Below are 17,456 nucleotides of genomic sequence, written 5' to 3' on the forward strand. Positions count from 1 at the left end.
ACTAAAGATGAATAAATGGACTAGTTTTTGTCCAGGTCCTACTGAGACATCAGGAGCTTTGGGCATCTAGTGCTGATATTAGTCATAAATTGCTAAAAAAAACTGATGTGGATGACCTAATCTTTCCAAGCCACTGGAATAAAACGTTTTTCACCATGACTCTGTCTCTTTCTTTTATTTATTCAGCATTGAAAGAGAGCTGCTTTTTCAACCGCTCTTGGTTATTGTGGGTGTCCATGTTGTATATCAAGTTCCGCAGCCAATCATACACCAGCTTGAAGCATGGTTTAGATTTCTCATTGGATCTCAGGATGAAAACAGCATAGATGTGTAGACTGAATTCTATGCTGAATTGTTGAGTGAGATTTATACCATTTTCTGTTAAAAAACAATGACAATTTAATCATATATATTTCTGTGATCAGTGAAAAGTATTTTCAGTGGTAATGTAACCTACTGCAGCATATTGGGTCTCACGATAAGAACGTTGTGGACTCACATTTGAACAACCAAGTTGGTTGAAGTGGAAGTGATGTGTTGTTTGTGAATGAACAGACTAACTCAAAGAATGAAATCAATGTTGGACCCAGAGACCAATTAGTAACTGAGATTCATCAATGGGTCAAATAATTTTTCCACATCCAGCTTTTCAAAGTTTAAAAAGATTTTAACCATTCATTATTGAATGAAATCTCTAACCAATTACTTGTTCCATTTAGCTTTTACAAGTGGATAGACAGCAGAATTACCTTCTTTTACAAATTAACTACACATTTTCAAAATAAATGAATATGATTTTCATCGTTATTTCCTTAAGATTGCTCTTTAGTGTGAAGTACTTATTTTGTACAGTGCATCCCTAAAGTTTAAGTGGCATATGAGTTAATGTCTCTGCCACTGAAATTCTCTAGAGTTTGGGTCCTACCAGGGACTTGAGCTTTTATGTAAAAGTTTCCCCAAATAATTCCAAACTAATATTTTTGGTGAGCAAAATGAAACAAATCATGTTTTTTAAAAGGACTCTATGGAGACTTATTTTGCGATATCCATTAAACATCTTTAAAGAATGTCCCATTTGAAAGAAGTATACCCAAGGTTTGCGGGAGACATTACATCTCTTAGTTGGTTTAACAATATTTTAGGGTAATTCAGGTAGAGCTGGGAAAGGTGGCCAGGGAGAGAGAGATCTATGGATCTCTACTCTAGCTATTTCCCCTGTGACACATACCCAGATAAGCTATAGAAAATGAATGGATGGATGGATGGATGGATGGATGGATGGATGGATGGATGGATGGACGGACGGACGGACGGACGGACGGACGGACGGGTTGATGAAATGAAACACTACACTGATTTACAAATTCCCAGTCACTCCATCCTGTTTCATCATTCTCCATTGCTTACCGAGGATGTAAGTAAGTAATCCCCAATTTTTCTCCTGAAATCTTCTAAACACATTCATTAGAAGAATAGGTCTCAATGAATATTCTGTTGGACTTAACAATATTTTCACATGCTGGTATTAAAAGAAAGAACAAGTCTGGGTATTGCTTCCATTTGAGGCGAACCATGCATCAAGTGAGAAAATGAGCTTTCAGGTGCAACTGGGATTTTGAGATTTCTGGTGGCTATTACCCAGATGTGAGGAAAAGGCAGATGTGACAATGTAGGGAGAAGATGAGTCTGAGTTCAGCTAAGAGAAATAGACTGGAAATAAAAAGGTAAAATAGAAGTAAGAAAAGAATAATATAATTAATTATAAACAAGGGTAATGGCGTATAGTAAAGAATATGAAAGAGAAGAAAAAGAGGGACAAAAGGAGGTGGAAGAGAATAAAACATGATTTAGAGGGAGGGTTTGGCGGCCTCAGGGGTTGTTAGTTTTAATAGGGCCTCAGGCTTCAGTACATGCAGCGACAACATCAAAGGTCAGATATACATCAGGCACTGCTGGGAAATGCCGACTCATGTACAGGGGGCTGCAGGGCAGGAAGACAGAGAGATGGAGAAAGGACATTTATAGCATATCAATTTTAGGAGGGAAATATAACTTTTCTTTAATTTATAATTGATGCAATCAGCAGTGAGGCAGGTAACATGACCTTGAGAGATTTAATTTTCTTCCAACACTTATGAATGCAAATGACGTCACTGTTTCAGTGCATTTCCATACATTTTATCGTGACAGTAGAAAAACGAAACAAAACACGAGAGCAATGTAGTTGAGAAGACAGGTGCTATAATTAAAATGTTTCTTCTGCACTTGAAAGCATGAGGAATTTGTGCTGAAAAAATTCAATGATTTAAAAGAGCAGTGCACTAGAAGCTACCAGTGTTTCTGTTTGTCTCCCACAGCTAGATGAAAATAATAATCTAAATGAGATTTGAATTTGACTTTGTTCAAACCCTGTGATTTCAGAAGTATTGTTCTTGGCAATGCACAGCAAATTAGGCTGTTTTTGTTTTGTATTTTCTTTTTTACACAGAACTTTAAAATTTGTAATAGATTTTGCCACCGAAATGGCTGTAAAGTAAAATGCTTTTATTCCAAATCCAAAATAGTGTCAATAGAATAGGCTGTACGGTGTGTTCCATGAACAGTGTCAGGACCCATATTTAGAAAGTTTGGAAAAAGGCATGCACTTTAAAAATGTTTTTAGTAAGTACTTTAATGTGCCATCTATCACCATCTTTCATAGACTCAGCTCAACAGATGGTAGCAGGTGGTAACATCAAACTATAAACTGGTATATAGTATATAAAAACTGGTCAGTAGAAGTGTAAAATCATTTTCAGCTCAAAGAAAATAAAAATAGAACATTTAGTTTTTCTTTCCATTTTTCAGCAAAAAAAACTCACTTTGGATATAATTGATGTTATTAGCATCTACACCAAATTACTCCACTATTGTTTAATGTAAGCAGTCTATAGGTGACAGTAAGATGTAGATTATGCAAGCAGTTTTAGCCACATACACTTACTCAAAGCTCTGCAAAACTGACTTTCTCACATCCTTTGCAGCGCTGGATTCTCTGAAATCCAGTCAATAGCAGCAATTATTAATGCAAGGTCTGAACTCGCCAGGATATATTCAGATTTGATTGCTCAGGATGCATTTGAAGGTGGTCTGGGACACTTGTGTCCACATTCTCTTCATACTCGAACTTGAAAGCGCACTGGGACAGACTCAAGTACTGCCTAATTAACTAAGGTTTATTGATTTTTCAGACAAATGACAGCAGTAAAGCTCTTTGTCATTTAATTTCTTCTTTGTGTTTGTGGTAAATCCTTCCTCGTACTTATGGACTTTTTTGAATTTTATTTTTATTGAAGGAACAAGCCAAAGTTTGTGGAAGATAGTCTCTTTTGTTATGTCCATCTTGTTTTGTTTTTGTACGCCTACAGTAGTTACACCAAATTATTTCCAGCTGCAGTTTTTTGCAATTAAAAATAATAATATATTTGATGTTTGCAAGAAAAAATGACTTGTAAGTCTGTTTGCAAGGTAACACGGTCAGATTCTATCACTCATACACAAATGGATATGCATTTTAATGCCAGCTGTGGACACATGCTGGCCACTTCCGATGGGATTTCCTAGGCGTGGTAATACAGGATCTGAATGGTGCTTGATTTCATGAATCTCACAAGAATCCAGTGGTCTTGAGAAGGAAGATACTAATATATTCTGAATATGGAGCTTATTTTTCAAAATTTGCTCAACTTTCTGAGTTGAATTTTTACCATATTTAGGTTGTGGAAGGGAAAGTGACTTTCCTACAGCCTCACTGCCAAGCCAAGCCCCCACACCGACACCCAAACAGACATGCCTATAAAAATTACTCATTCTAAGTGCAATAGGTAATTTTACCGGCACATTCTAACAATAATGATATACCTTATAATTCACATTGTACTTAAACCTATTAGTGCCACAATATCACTGAGAGCCACCTGAAGTCCTGAGCAACCTATTCCCTGAGTGAACAAGATACATTTAGCCTGCCATGGTGATTAGTAAATGATTTCATTTGAGAATAGCTTTCTCAGTTGCTGTCATATCAAACCTATGAAATGCCAAAGTTTGTATGACATACAGTAAGGAAAGGTGTATGAGCCTAGTACGGTCATATTTTTAGTGGGTATGCACATGGGACATATACTGTATAATATACTGGGTTACATCAGATTAATCAAAAATGAGAACCTCTAATGGAAATTATGTTAGCTGCATCATTACCGACACTGTCATACGGATAGAACTGAACCCGTACAAATACACATATACACTCCCTGCTGATGTCTACGATGTAGTTTCTTGGGATTGGCAGAGTGAGCGCAGCAGGAAGGACTGTCAGCTTTGTGAGGAATAGAGACAAGGCTCACTCTGCCTTTTATTTGCTATGATGAAATCAATCATTCCTCCCAGATGGGCCTATGATTTATGATTAGCATTGGTTTTAGGATTATGTATAACTACATGTTCTGCACAATCCCCCTGTGTCTTTTTGACATCTTGTAGAGTCAGTGCTGCAACACAACATTAATGAGATTCTGTGTAAAATGCTCTTTTTCTTTCTTTCCTGTCAAATAAAAATTTGTAGGTATGACAGACTCACAGAACATAAAAGCTAAGAAGTTTCTCTCACAATGTCCCCAAAGAGAGGCCGCTTTTTAACTGTGCATGGTTTATGCTTTTCATACATAGAATGGGGACATTTTTCAAGAGCTATTTACTTCTCATATTTTTACCCCATGACATTTTTATACACTGTATCATTCAGCCCTACTACATGAAATTCTAGCCGTTAGTCACTGTAAAGGTAGGCAACATAGATTTTACCATGGGAAAAGCATCTCCAACAGGCAGTGGAATGAGTGTAAAAATGAGTGAAAAAAACATGGATATGAAGCAATTTGCATGGGCATACAGCCTTCCCACAATTCTGTTAATCAAGTACTATAATGAAATGCATCTGCTTCACATTATTTCGCTTTGTCTTCATTTTAAAGCCATATAATTTTCAACAACTTAAAATCCCATAGTGCTCCTTTTTTGACAAGAAACAAAAACTTGTTTTTCAATTTATGGTTCAACAAACACCTATCATCATAAGGTGGGGGTAGTCACTATAAGAACAAGATCCATATAACCGGCTGAAATGCCGCCTTTCTTCAGGGCTGATCTGGGACAAAAAAAAACATGGGCCTGCCAATTTTGGCAACCCACTCTCAAAAAGTGTTCAACAGATGGTGTTGACATGCTTTGATGTGCACTGCTTACATAACTCTATTACTCCTCCAAACACTGATAAAATTTCATAAACTTTAACTATTGACGAAGTTAGCTTCATTGCCCATGCGCACTGATACGTTCTGATTATTAAGCAGTCAGTCAATAACAAGTGAGTATACTGGTACATTCACACTGCTACACTTATCCATAACACAGCTGTAGCAGAGATCACATATTTAAGGTAACTGCAAAGAAGGTCTGGTGGGTGGTTCAACACCGATTCAGAGGGCCCTAAGAATACATCAGAAACTATTGTTCATAGTCACATGGGCTCACATAAATCCACAGGTTCCTTTTGCATTTAAAGCACAATCAATGGGAATTAACCAGTGAATAAACCACTCTCCCATTTTTTTTCTGATCGTGTTGCTGGCATACATTTTTTTACTGTTTTACTATGGTTATCGATACATTTTCATCAAATAAATGTTACTTAGGATCATTGTTACCATCTCAACACAAGCAGTCTAATGTTACTACCTCTGTGTCCCTTTTACCTGCATGCTCCTTTCTCCTTCTTCTTAACACTCCTCCCTTCTTAGGATGCTGCATGCTAGTGCTGACACACGCTGCAGATGTAATTTGCACACTTGGTGGCTTCAGCAAGGATACTTTTTTTTTATTTTTTAAGGATAGGATGAGGATCTTGGTCATTCAGGAAGGATGCAGACTAGAGTCACTCTTCTGCAGTTAAAGGTGGTTTTGGTATTTAGTTAGGACGCCTTCTAGGGGAGGATATTTGGACAAGTCCTGTTGGGAGGAAGCCTCAGGGCAGACAGACTCACTGGAAAGATAATATTTCCCACTTGGCTTGTGAACACCTCAGTGTCCTCCAATAGATCTAGAGGTGGCTGAGAACAGAGAGATCTGGGGATTTCTGTTGGATTTGCTGCCCCAGTGACTTAAAAGAAAAAAAAAAGAATGGATGTACAGGAGTAAGTGGCACTAATAGTAATTTTTTTGTCTGTATCTGTGTATATCCATAGGGAATAATATACATATATACTGTGTCATGACATTGATGGGTTTCAATTTCAAAATGTAACGAACATATTAACAATAAAATTGTTAAAAACAAGTAGGTGAATAGATATCTCCAAAAACAGCCTTATCAGGCTGTTTTACTGAAGTGTACAAGAATCTTAACTTTCTGTTAGTTTTGGTGGATTATATTACATGAATGTGTGACATATCGCCAAAGAGTGTTGCACAGGCCATGTTTCAGATATTTTTCCAATTCAAAATATCAAAACATGTTGTTTCTTTCTTGATTAAAGAGCACTTTCAAATTTAAAGGACCACCTAAGGAACTTCATGAACTATTGTCCATTTGGTCTGTTGATGAATGCCTAACCTCTGTTGTTTGCTGTGCCAGAGGTTTTCCATGGCTCCTAATTATTTTCTCATTTTGAAATTTTATTTGACACAGTGTGGGATTCCAGTTCTGGTAAACGGAAAATTGAGACCACGCAAAATTGAAAAACAAATTCAACATGTTCAGGACCCAAAAGTAAAAAACCAACCACTTGGGGATTATTAAACAAGATCATTTATCCAGACTAAAAAATGTCAACAGCCGCTGCACAACAGATGGGCAAGACTGTGACATTTTTTTTTCCATGAGAGGAAATAATTGCTCCCATTTTATAGAATCCAATTACTGATGAAATGGCAAAAACTGTACACTCTAAAAAATGTGGGCCAACACAGATCTAGCTCCTGTTGTAGTTTTTATGGCAAATGTGGTAAGAGACAAGCTGGGCTTGGAGTTTTGAAATCACACCAGTTCCAGTCCACTCCTAAGTGACAGCTATCATACATCCTCCTGAGCTCCAAAAGTTTTTTGTAGCCGCTATTCAAAAATGCTTTCTCTTATTGGCAAGACAATACTGGACCAGATCAACTTATCCCTAAACTTAGGATGTGTACCACAGGTTTTCAAAGTTGCAGTAATTAAACCTTTACTTAAAAAACCTTCTCTTGACCCAGACATTTTAGCTAATTATAGACCAATTTCCAACCTTCCATTTGTATCTAACATTCTGGAAAAGTAGTTGCAAGCCAGTTATGTGACCATTTGTATAGAAATGATCATAGCACAGAGACAGCATTGGCTCGAGTCACGAATGACCTCTTTATGGCCTCAGATAAGGGATTAGTTTCCATACTGGTTCTACTGGACCTCGGTGCTGATTTTGACACTGTAGATCATGGCATCTTACTGCATAGGTTAGAGCATGTTGTTGAGATTAAAGGGACAGCTCTGCGTTGGTTTAAATCATATCTATCTAACAGATTCCAGTTTGTTCATGTACATGAGGTTTCTTCAGAACAGTCGAGGGTCTGTTATGGTGTTCCGCAGGGTTCAGTGCTAGGGCCAATCTTGTTCAGTTTATACATGCAGCCATTGGGATTTATAATCCAGAATCACGGCATACATTTTCATTGCTATGCTGATGATACGCAGCTCTATTTGTCTATGAAGCCGGATGAAACAGAACCGTTAGTTAAACTTCAGGCATTTCTTAGGGACATCAAGGACTGGATGTCCGGAAATATTTTGCTTCTAAATTCAGATAAAACAGAGGTTATCCATGGCATTTTAGGAAGGGATTAGATGGTGTTGTGGTGGCTTCCAGTGCAACTGTGAGAAACCTTGGTGTTGTTTTCGATCAGGATTCGTCATTAAACCATATATTAATCCGATTTGTAAAATAGCATTTTCCCATCTCCGTAATATCGCAAAGATTAGGAAAATCCTCTCGCAGAGTGATGCAGAAAAACCAGTTCATACATTTGTATCTTCTAGACTAGATTACTGTAATTTGTTATTAGCAGGATGTCCAGTAATTTGCTGAATAGGCTCCAGCTGATCCAAAATGCAGCAGCGCGAGTGCTGACAGGAATCAACAAGAGAGACCATATTTCTCCAGGGTTAGATTCGCTCCATCGGCTCCCAAAAATAAAAGAGCCTTCTTTCAAGAAAATTACTAGTTGGCTAGTTTTAAGAATTTCTTATCAACATTTTTCTTACCCCCCTTGCAAATATATTTCTCTTTAAAATAAGAATTTTAACTGGATTTATGGATTAGTAGGCTTATAGGAGCAGCTTTTTTTTTTTTTTTTGCAGTGTGGTCTATATGGTTCTGTGTCAGGCGCAATAAGGTGAATGGTGTTTCATGCTTTAACACTCATCCAGTAACCAAGGATAAGAAACTACTAGACTGATTATTGACTTGCACATTTCCTTGTATCCAGATTCTCTTAAAGTTCCTTTTTCAATCAACATGTGTCGGATGTCCCAGGTTGTGGAACCATTTTAGTGCAGGTTGGTTCTGTTTCATGTGGACATGACTACAATCACTGCAGCCTGAACAAGGTGTGAAGCCAAAAAAGTGTTGAGGTGGCACCCTGCTGGTGGTTTATTGTTAATTCACCTGACCAGTCCCTCAAACTAGTATGACTTTAATACATGCCTCATATCCAGGGGAACAGTGCCAGGCATCTTTTGATAGGGTAAAAAAGGCCTTCTGATTGAAACATCTATTCATATTCTGAACTTTTCTCTGCCTTTTATTATGTGGAAGTGTTAAACAGGGGGCTGGGAGCTGTTTTATGCCAGCAACTCTGAAGAGTCTATGCTCTTTACTGTAGATCAGCTGTAAACTGTTGGAGCAAGATACATCATGTACAAAAAAGAGTGCCTGGCAGTCGGGTTAGATGACAAAATAGTCAGGTCCTTCCTGTTGGAAAGACTTTTTTATTTCCATTTCCACCACAAATTCTTGGTGTTTGGCATAGAAAGTCATATCAGAATGGCTCTACTGCTGCAAACTACAAAAAAATCAAAAACCACAATGACAGAGAACCATATATATTGTACAAAATTGTATTTTAACTTGTCTTTAACTTATTTTAGTCCTAAGAGAACAAATGCAGTCACTCTGAGGGAATGAATTCTCGCTAATAATAATTTGAACTAAGATGGCCAATGTCGCTTTTTATATTGAACTGCACCACATTTTCATTCCTTGTACCTTAACGTCATAACGCCATTCTGGTCTTAGCTCCATTATGCAAAGTTAACACTTTCTAAGATTTGGCTGCCAACCAAAGCTCTGAAGACAGCATTTTAAAGCCTAAGTTTGATGTTAATCAAAGTGTGCATAGCTAAACACACACACACACACACACACACACACACACACACACACACACACACACACACACACACACACACACACACACACACACACACACACACACACACACACACACACACACACACACACACACACACGCACACACGCACGCACACACAAATACAATTTGGAGAGATCCCAAAGTCACAACATAAATCATGCAGATTTCACTAAAACTTCCACAAACAGAAGAATTGTTGATTCAATAAAGACTGCAAACCTATGCACAAAATGACTCTAAGAGAATGTAGTACTTTTTCAGTGTCACATGAGGGAGAATATAATGTAAAGCAACACAGTAGCTACATGAGCTTCACCAGTTTGTGTGGCTGCACCAATCTGTTAATGCTGACACCTGAAGACAATTGTCTGACAGAGAAACATGCAACAACTGAAATAACTACTGCTACATTTACCACATTTAACAATACAGGTCAAATCGCAAATCTAATCTTCAGAGATTGAGCAAAAACTCTAGTTTAGATTATATTATACTGCATCGTAATTTTATCAAATTTTGAATTGAATTTGAATGTACATTGTTTTGTGCACTTTAGACTTTTCAAAATCTAAAGTGGTTTCAACTGTCTTAAATCCTGTTTCCCAGTAGTTTCCAAGCTCTATGGAAAATATTGTTTTTGTGTAGCCCTGTGGCTCTTATTTCATCCTTTATTTAGAGGATAAAATGTTTTAAGTTAATAATAAATAATAGTTCATAAGGTGTAACTATGTTTAAAAATGCTGTAGTATAACATGTTAAAAATTCATTCTATTTACAGTTAAAAAGTCAGAGAGTAAAGGGTTTTGTTGGTGTTAATTTTGGGTACAGTGGAGCATCCTCTCATTATCTCATCTTGGGCCACCAGCCCTGAGCCAATCCTGTCCTCACCTTGTTCAGGTAGGAGGTGCTTAGCGTCATCTCGGGCGCATCAATGATATATCGGCAGAGCCGTTTTTGCTGCGTCGAGCACAAGAGCTGTATGCTGAAGCCTATAGTAAAATTAAAATAAGAACATTCTAAACTCCCAAGACTGACGGAGAGTCGTCGTGTAGTGGATGTGTGTGTGTTGCCGTATGGGAGAGAGTGAGGACCAGGAGAGCCCTGGACCGTGAGAGACTGAAGCTGCTGTACTTGAGAGCACGTGTTCCTGCCTGGTGAAGCTGCCCGCTTCATCCTGACCACCGAAACCACGTCGTGCCTTTCTGCCTTTTTTCCCATCCCCACACCTCTGACTGTTGGATTCGTGAGTACCCTTGCACGTGCTGTTTTATTTTATGCTGGTAACCCAGTGAATCGGCCTTTTCGTTTTTGGCCTCACCGCTCACGAGCATCGAACGGGCCTGCAACTCTTTATTTTATTTTTCATTTTGTTTAAAAGCCCGGTGTGAGTGTGTGTGTGAGTGTGGGCTGTGGGTATCGTGACTTATGGTCATTTTTATTCATTCACTGATTTAATGTGGATCAAAACTGTGAGTTCCTTATTGGGTTTTTGAACTTTGTTACCAATACATCTTTAATGGTCAGCAGTGAACTTGTTAACTAATTTGACTACCTTTCATATTGTTTCATAAAATACCTGTTTGCTAAAAATAAATCTGTGTTTTGATTATAAAGTCAATACTCTGTGGTTATTTGAAATATAAGTCAGTCAAGACATTTTAAAGGGGAAGTACCTAATTTGTGCTACTTCTTAGATATCATTGGAGGCACCGCCATATTATTTAGGTCCTTACCGGTATGTTGCGCCAAAACTAGACGAACTCAGGCCCCGTTCCAGTGTACTACAACACCCCATCATTACTAATTAGCTACCTGGGACTGGGGTTACATTTGTAACAGCAACACTAGGGGGAAGGTGGTTCAGTTGGTAGAGCGTTTGCCAATGAACCTTAAGGTCAGTGGTCGAGCCCTAGTTCCTCCTGTCTCCATCAAAGTCCATCATCAGTGCTGTTGCATGGCAGCTCTGCCGATAAGTGGTGTGTCTGTGCTTTGGGGCTGTAGGAGTACAGCTGGAAAGCTCTATGCAAGTGTAAGCCATTTTACCAGTAATATGACTCTGAAATGCAGGAGGGCAAAGTTGATTATTGCCCTTTTTTGCACGTTTTCAGCACATAAAGGCAGATAACATGGCTTCTGTGGCAGAGATATGGTCCTTGGACAAATTTATATGAGCATTTCTAAGCTCTGTGTGACATGGTCTAACTGCAGAAGAAGACAACTACAACTGAATCTTACCATCAATACCACAAATAAAAGAAGCCAAGTGTTTTTTTTCCCTTTCCTTTACAGAAACACATTTAGGTTTTAAAGGTTTAAATACATAAAATGTTTTATATCTGTTCCAACACATACAAATAGGTTTGCTTGGTTTTTCCCTTTTAGGGGGTCACCGCAGTAGGTCCTACACGTATTTATGTTTTAGGTGGAATGCCCTCCCCATTTATCTAGCTGTTGGTCCTGGAACTTGCCTTTGACCCATTAGTGGCAAGTTTATGTTAGGAATGCTGTTGGAGTCGGACCCAGATGTAGGATACCAGGAGGCAGGAGTTCCAAAAGAACAATGATTTATTAACAAAAAGGCCAACACACAGTCAGAGCTTAGGGGGCCGTCCTCGGGGGCCGGGCAGACTGGCGAAACTGATCAGGGAGCCGAGCTCGGGACCAGGAAGACCGGCCGAAGGGCTGTTCTCGGGACTGGGCAGACGGGTCAGAGGGACGTTCTCGGAACTGGGCAGACGGAGTCTGGGGGGCCGCCTTTGGGGCAGGCAGAGTCCGGGGGGCCGGCTGAGGGGCACACTGAGGCTGAAAACACCTGGGCCTGCCTTGAGCCAGGCGTGTTCCCCAGAAGGGGGGGGAACAGGCTGGGGTGCGTCCAGGACCACCTCGGGAACAAGAAAAGGTGCGTCCAGGACCACCTCGGGATCCGGAACAGGCTGGGGCTGCCGCCGTCGTCTCCCCTGAGGCTGAAAACACCTTGGCCCGCCTCGAGCCAGGCGTGTTCCCCAGAAGGGGGACTCCTGCTCCTGCCTACAGGGCCTTGTCCTTTTTATCTCCTGGTGAAAGAACTCCATTCTGTCGGGGTAGAAAAACTCCCACAGATCAACAGCCTCTACTGCTGGGTCCATGATGGCTGGTCGGTTCTGTTAGGAATGCGGTTGGAGTAGGACCCAGATGTAGGAGACCAGGAGGCAGGAGTTCCAAAAAAACAATGATTTATTCATAAAAAGCGCTGCTGAGCAGGATTGCAAAAAACACCCGAACATGAACGTTACACAGTACAAAAAACCTGAGCTGAAAACACGGAGGAACAAACAGTACGGACCAGTAGGGAGCAAGGGAAAAACAAGACCAGATATACAGAAGGGTTAACGAGACACAGGTGCAGACGACCAGGGCCGATGGGAAACGGGAAAGTCAAACCAGAACTGAAATGCAAAGACACAGCCTTCAAAATAAAACAGGAACTATCAAAACCATAACAGTTTATTTGTATAGCACATTTCATACAAAACAATTCAAAGTGTTTTACATAAAAAATATTTTAAAAAATGCATTCAAAATTAAAATTAAAAGTAAAAAAATTGCTGTTTTTAGGCACTGAGGAAAGATACCTGAAAGGAAAGACGTATTTACAATGTCGAGCAGATCTGAGGGCTTACAATGTGCAACGATTTTTAGAAAAACCCTGTTAGCAGAGTATCAGGGCACCAAATGAGGTGGCAAGTGGTGATTGAGGGAAACAAACCTGAACTTTACTTGACCTGATATTCGAAGCTTGCAAAAAAGGAAAAAAAAAACAGACAGAAAAGTCAGGACAAAATGTTTGGAGACACAATATATCTACAACCCGCTTTGCACGTTTGTTTGTTTTCTGCGGTTGCAAAGATGGATGTTATTGTTACAGCTGTGATGGTACACATCATTTTTTAAACCCTCATATAGAATAGAATAAAAATAGAATATACTTTATCCCTTGCGGGAAATTCTTTCGTCACAGCACTCCAGTGTCCAGTGTCTCCAGAGTAATTTGCCGACGTTGGATTTGCAGAGGGGGGGGGGCATAAACAGTTCAATTCAATTCAATTCAATTTCATTTATATAGCATCTATTACAACAGAAGTTGTCTCTAGGCACTTTCCAGAGACCCAGAACATGATCCCCGGGCAATTACATTATTACAGTCACCATGATGACCTGTGAAAACTGCCTGAGCAGATAGTATGGTTGGAGTCCAACAGCAAAAAGTTTAATGTTTACACTCAGATACACTCTTTGATGGTGAGTGGGATTGCACCGACGGTTGTTCACTAGAATAGTGAGGCCCCCACCTTTGCGCTTGCTGCTCTTGGCACCGTCTCTGTCGGCCGTATGGTGTGAATGCCCGTGAGGGAGACATTGTTATCGGGAATATCCTGGTGAAGCCATGTCTCCTTAAAACACTATGCTACTCCCTCTGACTCTGGGCCAGCGCTGTCAGCTCGTCCATCTTGTTGCCAAGCGACCTCACGTTCCCAATAATCAGAGAGGGGAGACACTACTTAAATCTCAGTTTTTGTAATGTCTGTTATCTCAACCTGTCACTTTTTTTCCCACCCCTTCAATTCTCCTCTGCATCCCCGATGTGTTTTCTCCTCCGTGGCTCTGCTGGTCTGTCCGCTAAGCCGCCCAGCCTCAGCTGTTCAACTGTTCTCTGAAGTAAACAATCCGATCGGCATGGACTAGTTGCTCTGCGATATTGGGTTAGCATTTTCATACATCCCCTGTTTATTAAATGTGCAAAATGGTGAAGAACCATTAAAGCAGCACAATGTAACTTTCAGCTGTTGTTGAGTTTGGCGGCTCCTTTGGACAAAAGCGGTAGTGCTTTACCAGAAAGAACACTACATTTCCCATGAGCACCAGCGCGTACTGCCGGAAAGATCCTGATCTCCCGTCGCGTGCATTTGTTTTGATAGTGAATGAAATAAGACGGGACGGACTTTCAAAACTACTTTTCTGTTTTCAGCGGTCGTTTGCAGGATGGATAGCAAAAAGGTAATGTATCTATTTTTGGCTAAACAATATAATATGACGATGTTGAAAATCACTTTCAAGTTCAACTTGGTTTTATTAGTGAAGTCACCCCCGCCCCCCTGTCCTGTTTCAGCGAGATAATGCGCCCCAAACTACAGACGTTTTTTAGAGGGACTTCGTCATAAATTAGTAGTCCAACATACTTACTGACAAAATAAAAAAATACTTTATAACCTGTGAATAACTGAATGCCCATTCCTTATATTTTGCAGATCAGCTCTGCACAATTTTACAGTTCTTAGGAAAAATACTAGAACCCAAGACGAATCCCCTGTATGTGAAAACATTCTAATTTTATTCTTATTGAACATAGAACTCTACATTTACATTTGTATCATAACAATTTTGTCTCTCTTGTCGGACATCCCTCCTCGTCTTTCATCTCACGCCAGCGAGTGAACGCCGGGCCAATGTTTATTCTTGTCAGGGCAATTTTTTATTTTTTTTTGTCTGGGCATTTAGCTTTTATTTTCTTCAGTTTTTTCGCTGCTTCGGCCATGATACCAGCTTCTGCTGAGCTCTGCGCTCCACACCCTGACCAGCTTTCATCTCGACTACGAATCGGGAAGGAGGGGGAAGTGACGTATGCCGTAATGCAGTCAAAGCCGTAAAAATGTGTAGTTTTTTAGTGTGGCAGGGTTCCTACCATGCACCTCAAAGTTACATAGTGCCAGTGAAGGCGATACAGACCCCCTCAGACCATGACAGAGGTGTCATTAAACCTGTTGCAAGTTGATGTACCATCACAATGACTCTGGAAATATGATATTAAGGTGGAAAAGTTACATAGTGTTGCTTTAAGAAGATTGAAGAATCCTTTATTGTCATTCAGCAAGACATCACAGATGAAGTGCAGAATTAAATTCCATATTGCCCAGTACAAAAATACAGATGAAGAGCTTTAAAAAAACTAAAAATATCAAACAAATAAATCTATTATTATTAAATATTAAAAAAAAAAAAAAAACTGAAAAAGATATATCTAAAACGTATAAAATGTTATTGCACATTTTAGCAGGTGCCTGGATGAAAGAAACGCTGTCCATATAGTTTATTTTTGTTGTGCCGTCTGATTTCAGCGGGATAAAAGTTGTTCATGAACCTGACAGTGCTGCACCGCAGGCTGCAGTACCTCCTGTCCGAAAGTGAGAGCGAGAACAGTTTGTGACCTGGATGGGTGGGGTCCTCAAGGATACAGGATGCTCTGAACAGAAGATGTTTTTTATCAAAATCCCCTATCTATGGCAGTGTAACCCCAATTATTTTTCCTGCTGCCCTAATAACTCTGATAAGCTCTTTTCTGTCCGTGTTGTTAGTGTCCTCATACCAAAGAAAAATGTTGCTGTTTAGTACACTCTCTATGGTACCCCTATGAAAGTATTGGGCCACAGTTCTATGTGAACATGGGAAGCCTTAACTTGAACTTTAAGGCCCAGCTCTGAGGCCTCACTCTGAGACCAGCCTTGATTTTCTTACAGCTGACCGCATGGTTTGGAACAAAGGATGTCATAATGACTCAAAGCCCGAGCAGGATTTGCATTTACAGCCCTGTCATTGATAAGGAATAGCCCTCTCATTGGGCATAGACCCCAAACCGCAGGGGGAGCCCGGGCCCAGCTATAAAAAGCAGGCTCCCACCTCTCTCTGTCTCTTTCTTTTCCTCTTCTCCTCCAGGTTTCAACTATTATTTCAGCATGAAGAGCTACTAGCTATGGGCCAGCCTTCCTCCATGATCGTGACCGAAGAAGCGTCTGTATGGAGCGCTGCAACGAGTGACCTACGAATGTTCCAAGCCCCAGATGAGCTGAACAAGGGACCCTGCATGTGAACGCCTTTGGATCGACCTGGAGCTGAAGGAGGCCCAGCTGCAGTGCCCATGCATTCCCCTTATCCACACGGAGACAAGGATAACAGGAGAGAGAGAGCCGCTCTTTATCAGGATCACCTGCGGAGCGTTACCACCCAGCTGTTCACCAAGGAATGCTGACCGGCCAGACCAAACCACCTTTTTCTACAACTACAAAGATCCACGTACATGCACGAAAATCGGTCCACACCTGTATCATGTCGCGACTTAGTCTCTTGGCGCCATGGCCAAAACCGAACAGGAAGTCGTCCATTTTCAATTTTTATCGTGTCATTTTGGCAAAATTTATGCCATCCCTTCGGCAGTTAATACAGCTCGAACCGTAACGTGCAACCAGGTGTGTTATACATCAAAATGTGTGTCTCCATCCTGCGACGATGCGCATTAATTTTCTCAGTCAAAAGCGTTACCGTGGCGACGCTAGACGCCAAAAAGCGTGCCCCCCCCTCATCTGATTGGTCCATATTTGATAGTTCCTACTTACTGCCATAACTTTTGAATGGTTTAACATAAAGACTTGTGGGTGGTGTCATCGGACTCGGTTTTGAGTCCTTGAACAAAATTGGTGCAAATTAGCCCCCTCCCTTATTCTGATTGGTCGATATTTGATAGTCCATATTTTCTGCCATAACTTTTGAATGGTTTGATATAGAGAGTCGTGGGTGGTGTCTTCCGCTAAATGTCCAGGCCTGAAGACATCTACATGCAAGTCATACAAGCACTTCCACAGCAGCACGCCTGAACGTGCACAAGGGTGCGAGGGCCTGTTCATCGCTGCTTGCAGCTTTAATTCATTTTGATAATTCAATTTGATAAATAATCTACTTTAAAAACGATTAATAATTGTCAAAGGAAAATTGTTAATAACTCTTTGATAACTGAACCAGCACCCCCTCTGTGGCACAACAAAAGGTAGTGAGGATGGAAGGGTTGAGGTGTGCCCTCTTAAGCCGGCACAGGAAATGCACAGTCTTTAATGTGCCTTCTTCACCAGAGAGGAAGTGTGTAGGTCCCT

The sequence above is a fragment of the Cololabis saira genome, chromosome 15 (genome assembly GCF_033807715.1).
Source record: "Cololabis saira isolate AMF1-May2022 chromosome 15, fColSai1.1, whole genome shotgun sequence".
Lineage (NCBI taxonomy): Eukaryota > Metazoa > Chordata > Actinopteri > Beloniformes > Belonidae > Cololabis > Cololabis saira.